This window comes from Pseudorca crassidens, chromosome 13, assembly GCF_039906515.1.
Source record: "Pseudorca crassidens isolate mPseCra1 chromosome 13, mPseCra1.hap1, whole genome shotgun sequence".
Classification (NCBI taxonomy): Eukaryota; Metazoa; Chordata; class Mammalia; order Artiodactyla; family Delphinidae; genus Pseudorca; species Pseudorca crassidens.
Genome location: NC_090308.1, coordinates 63,785,071 through 63,791,606, shown reverse-complemented (window position 1 = coordinate 63,791,606; position 6,536 = coordinate 63,785,071). Strand labels below are relative to the sequence as shown.

General features: G+C 35.4%; 1 pseudogene; it reads left to right on the top strand.

Moving 5' to 3' along the window:
- Positions 1-5,115: 5,115 nt before the first annotated feature.
- Positions 5,116-5,222, top strand: LOC137205129 (U2 spliceosomal RNA; annotated as a pseudogene).
- Positions 5,223-6,536: the final 1,314 nt, after the last annotated feature.

The window sequence follows — 6,536 nt, the reverse complement described above, 5'->3', positions numbered from 1 at the left end:
CTTATGAGTATCAAATTAGAGTTTGTCATTGTGCTACATTTTTTCTAACATTTGATACTGTCAAGTGTATAATATTTTTGCAAATCTAGTGGACATGAAACTGTGTCTCATTGTAGACTTATTTTACATATTCCTAAGTACTAATGAAGTTAAGCATCTTTTTATAGGCTTATGTGCCATTTAAGTTTCATCCTGTGTGAAATGACTATTCAAGGTTTTTTTACCAGGTTCTTTGTTTTGATTATATTGATTTGGAGGAGCTCTGCATGCTAATCCTTTGTCAGTTACATAGGTTGCAAATATCTTCTCACTTCATTGTATATTGTTAATTTTTATGGTGTGTTTAGATGGAAAGAATTCTTAATTTTACTGAAGTAAATTTTATCAATTTTTCCTTAATGGCTTGTGTGTTTTCTGTCTTGTAAATATTTTCCTACTCAGAAAATATGAAGATGTTCTCCTACACTGTATTCAGAGTTTTACAATATTTCCTTTCTATTGAAATTTTAATCTATTTATTATATATTTTTGTGTATGGTGTGAAGAGTCTCCTTTAATGCATTGACATATGATTAATCAATTCTCCCAGGACTATATATTGACTAAGAAAGGCAGAAAAACCTGAATCTGTTCACCTTTTGTTTTTATGCTTTCTTTTTAAAAATTTTTATTTTACTGTGGTAAGAACATTGAACATGAGATCTACCCTCTTAAAATGTTAACTGTATAATACAGTATTGCTTACTATAAGTCGTATACTGTACAGAAGATCTCTAGAGCCTATTCATCTTGCCTAACTGAAACATTGTGCCCCTTGGTCAGTAACTTCTCATTTCCTCTTCCATCTAGCCCTTGGCAACCAACATTCCAGTTTTTGATTCTAAGAATTTGATTATTTTAGATATGTCATGTAAGTGGAATCATGCAGTATTTATCCTTCTGTGGTTTACTTCACTTAGCATAATATCCTGAAGTATCATCCATGTTGTTGCATATTGCATAATTTCCTTCTTTTTTGAGGCTGAAAAATATTCCATTGTATGTATAGACCACATTTTCTTTATCCATTCATCCATCAATGAACATTTAGATTGGTTCCATGCCCTGGCTGTTGTGAATAGCACTGCGATGAACATAGGAATTCTAATATCTCTTTGTGATTCTGATTTCAATTATTTTGGATAAATACTCAGGAATGGGATTGCTGGATCAATGGCAGTTCTTCTTCTTCTTTTTTTTTTTCCTGGCAGTGCTGCACGGCTTGTGGGATCTTAGTCCCCCGACCAGGGATCGAACCCGTTCCCCCTGCAGTGGAAGCATGGAGCCCTAACCACTGGTCTGCCAAGGAATTCCCATGGCAGTTCTGTTTTTTAGGGCCTCCATACTGTTTTTCATAGCAGCATACTTACTGTTAAATTTATTGGGTCTTTACTGCCATTTAATTTGTAAGTAATCCAGTTCCAAATCCATCATGAGGGTCAAAATTTTAGGGTCACTTCTGGTACAACCTGGATTTCCCCAAAAGCAAATCCTCGGAGAAAGCTATGTGTATGAGTAGTTTATGTAGAAGTGTGATTCTGGGGAAAAGGAAGGATGGAAAGAGAGATTGAAGCAAAAAATAAAGAATATCAATTTGACTGTAGTACCAGGCTACAAATTTATTGAAAAGTCTTTTGAAAAACATTTCAGGATCATCCAGCAGGGAAAGAAAGAGGAGAGCATCTGTCAGTTGGTGCCTCTCTTCTACTAGTGATTAGATTGTGAGTTCCACGATGGTAGAGAGAGATTTGTATCTGTTTTTTTTTGTTTTGTTTTGGTTTTTTTTTTTTGCGGTACGCGGGCCTCACTGTTGTGGCCTCTCCCGTTGCGGAGCACAGGCTCCGGACGCGCAGGCCCAGCGGCCATGGCTCACGGGCCCAGCCGCTCCGCGGCATGTGGGATCTTCCCGGACCGGGGCACGAACCTGCGTCCCCTGCATCGGCAGGCAGACTCTCAACCACTGCGCCACCAGGGAAGCCCTGTATCTATTTTATTCACTGTTATATACCCAGTACTAAGTTGACAGAATATTTATGGAATGAATGAATTTCTTTGTAATTATAATCCATTATCTCCCAGATATTGTTTCTGCCCCATTCTCCCTCTCTTCTGATCGCAGAATTTCAATTATATGCAAGTTAGACCTCATTCTTCTCATATCTTCATGTCTTTCAAAAATTCTTTCACATTTATCATATTTCCTTGCCACTACATAAAGGAAAGTTTCCTCAGATACATTTTTTTTTACTTCACTAATGTACTATTTGGCTACATCATGACTGAAATTTTTATTTCAATGATTGCATTTCATTAACAGAATCTGTGACTTTTCTTCAAACCTACATGGTTATGTTACATCATTTTTTTGGTTTTTACTCATATTTTCAATTTGTTTCCTTAGACAAACTAATCCAATTATATTCTATATCTGCTAAATTCTAATATTAATTTTCAGTTCTGAATCTTCTGGGATTTATTTTTCTGCTGGCTAAAACTCAACGTATATTATTTCCTTGTGTATTTTTGCTTTTTGGTTATGTGCTTCTATTTCATGTAACACCTTCTACCGAAATAACTTGAGAATTTTGTGAAGGCAAATTTCTGCAAACAAGATTTGCGTTTGTTTCTTAAGTCCACTGGTAGCATCAGTCAAGCAGGAAAAACCAGTTCTTTTTTTTTTTTAATATTGTTTTGTAGATGGTTAACAATGTTGTGTTAGCTTCAGGTGTACAGCAAAGTGATTCAGTTATACATAGACATGTATCTAGTTCTAAGCTAAATTAAAAGACTTTCAATGTGGAGTCATATGAATAGAGGTTAGAGGTCATGTTAAGGTTATTTGAGTTTTGGTATTGATAGGGGAGAGCTCTTTTTGTTGCAACTCATTTCTAAGGTTTTAATAAGCAATCTTCTGTTTCACGCTTTTGGAAAGTAAGTTTGGGCAAGTTTACTCTTACATTGGTTATGATGCCATTTTGACTCTCAGATTTATGCAAATACATCTTCAATTGGACTCCATAACTTTGGCCATTTTGGACTTTGAATTCTATACCTCATTTTCCATATATGACCAGAAAAATAAAAGCTCAAGTTCACCTGTTTGGCTCCTAACAAAAAATTCAGATTTAGTAGTTGTTTACCACTTCAGGGTACTACATTCACTAAATTTTTGGCTTCTCAATATTCTTTGACTTCTGGTCAGCCACTGATGCATCTAAAATAATTAAAATTTTTGTCAGTAGATTTAGATATTTTCAAGGAAAGATTTTAGAGATGCTATCTTGTCTGACCCACTGCTAGAAATAAAGATTAATATGTAATTCTTTATGACCTGCTAAAAATAATTAAATTAATAAATAATGATAAAATTTAACAATGAATATTCATTTATTGCATATATTCTATATACCTGGCCTATACCAGGTCCTTTATAATATACCATCTCAATAAATGCCACTACCACAAAGTGAAGTAAGTCAGAAAGAGAAAAACAAATACCGTATGCTAACACATATATATGGAATCTAAAAAAAAAATGGTTCTGAAGAACATAGGGACAGGACAGGAATAAAGACGCAGACGTAGAGAATGGACTTGAGGATACGGGAAGGGGGAAGGGTAAGCTGGGACGAAGTGAGAGAGTGGCACTGACATATATACACTACCAAATGTAAAATAGATAGCTAGTGGGAAGCAGCCGCATAGCACAGGGAGATCAGCTCGGTGCTTTGTGACCTCCTAGAGGGATGGGATAGGGAGGGTGGGAGGGAGACGCAAGAGGGAGGGGATACGGGATAACTGATTCACTTTTTTATACAGCAGCCACGAACACAACAATGTAAAGCAATTATACTCCAATAAAGATGTTAAAAAAATAAAATAAAATAAAAAAATAAATGCCACTACTAATCTACCAACATTAGAAGAGGGTATTTATGAGGATTCTCAGCTCTGAAAGGTATGTAATAAAATGGTGAATATCACACAGACTGCAAATAGTGAAGTCTGCCTAGAAGACTGACTTCAAAAAATGGAACTATGAAGATTTATTCTTTTGGAAATGATTTATGCTTTCAAGAATACCGTTAAATATTTTCTAGGAAATATGAATTTATAAGCCACCAAGAGAGCACAGGCCAATTTTAGACGGACAATGAACACATTTCACTTTGACGCTGCTGCTGCCCAATTGCTGTCCTAATCACTACTAAGCAATTTGAGACCCCAGAAATCCAATAACATTTCATTTTGCATCAGTCAACATGACAAGTCTATTATACCCCAAGAAGTAACTCCTCAAATCTTGTTTCCCAAAACAAATTGTAGTGAACATTCAATCATCAGTGATACCAAAATATTGTACAATTCTAGGAAACTAGTTACCAAATGATGTTTCAAAGAAGAGGTTAAAATAAAGTGAATAACAAATAAAAAATAAAATTCATAATCAGTTTTATAAAAATATTTTTTAAATGTCAAAGCACAATTTCATATAATTTGCAATAATTTACTATTATTCTTTATAAAGATAAATTGCCTGACATCATAGAAATAATTTAATTGGTCCTCATTACTTACCTGAAGTATAGTGTCAACAGACCCAGAAATTCAACAAAAACGATAACCCCTTCAGAAAAAAGCTTTTTTTTTTTTTTTTTTTTTGCTGTACGCAGGCCTCTCACTGTTGTGGCCTCTCCCGTTGCGGAGCACAGGCTCTGGGCGCGCAGGCTCAGCGGCCATGGCTCACGGGCCCAGCCGATCCACGGCATGTGGGATCCTCCCGGACTGGGGCATGAACCCGTGTCACCTGCATCGGCAGGTGGACTCTCAAACCGCTGCGCCACCAGGGAAGCCCCAGAAACGCTTTTGAGGTACAAAACTCTATTTCATAAAAGACATATCCTTCATTCAGAAATTGAATGCTTTTATTTTAAAACTCAAAAATATCCACTGAAACTCTCACTGGAAGCATAAAATAAAAACATATTTTTGATAGTCAATAAACATGTTTAAAAATCAGGTACAAGAAGTGGTGAATTTTAAGGAAGGAACAAAACACCTTAATATTCCCTGGATATTACTTCTAGTCCTTTTGTCTAAGATCAAGTTTAGTATCTGTTCTTATCAGTTTAATATTCCCTGAATATATCAGTAAAAAAAAAAAAAGTTCCCTGTCACATCTTAAGTCACTACAAATCATTTTAAATGAGAATTTATAAATGGTTAAATTCTATTTAAATGAAAAAATTAACAAAGAATATTATTATTGATCTTGAAAAATTAAAAGAATATTATTTGTGGCACTGTTGATCTTCTTTAAATATAAGTATATATAAGATAAATACTTAGATTGAAGCTATCAGTCAGGTGCTCTAGAAATATCCTTTTTAATTTTGTCTACTTAGCATGCCTGTCTTTTTTAGAAATAGCATCTCATTTCATCTGTGTACTGCTTCTTTTTTCACTCTAAACTTAATCATCAACTTGTCATACAATTTCTCACCAACAACATTGAATATTAGAAGGTAATAGTGCAATATCTTTCAACATCCAAAATAATATGATTTTTCTACATGAAATCCTATACCAACCCAACAATCAACCAAATCTAACCACTTCTCCCCATATCTCCCAATTCCCTACCATCCTTTCTCATTCACACTACTGAGGTCTCTTCCTAACTCTTCTACCTGCCACCATTATAGTTCCTGCCCAGATTGTCCTTCACAAAGGAGCCAGAATGGGGTTTTTTTCAGAGTGATATTTTTGAAATACAAATCCAAACATGGCCACCCCCTGCTGTATGTAATCTGATGGCTTCTCATTGTACTTAGAATAAAGAGAAAATTTCCTACCTGCCCTCTATGCTCTGCAATGGTTTGGCGCCAACCTGCCTCCTTTAATCTCAGTCTTTCCCTCCCTTCCTCTCTGCCACAGGTGTGTTGCCCTCACACCCTTAACCTTAACAAGCTTTTTCATGCTCCAAGACTTTTATACTATATTATTCAGGGAGCAAACTCTTCAAGTTCCTTCTTCAGTTCCTTCTTCTAGTAGTAAACTACCACTAGAAGTTCAGTTCCTTCTTCTAGTAGTAAATTCATACTTATCCTTCAGTTTCAGCTCAATAATCCCTTTCTCAAAAAAGGCTTCCTCCATCTTATGTATTAGGTAACTCCTCCCGCATCAGACAGCCTAATGGTATTGAGCACCTCATATGTGAGGCTCTTAAACACAGCTGCAATTTTATATTTTTTGTGTAACTAGTTGGGTATTTTTGGATACAATATAATAAGTGCCATGAGAATAAAGGCCTTGTCAATTGTCCTATTTCCGATACATAGCAGAATATCTAAATAGACATTTTTCCAAAGAAGACATACAAATGGCCAACAGGTACATGAATAGGTGCTCAACAGCACTAATAATTAGGGAAACACAAATCAAAATCACAATAAAATATCACCTCTCAACTGTTCGAATGGCTATCATTAAAAAGT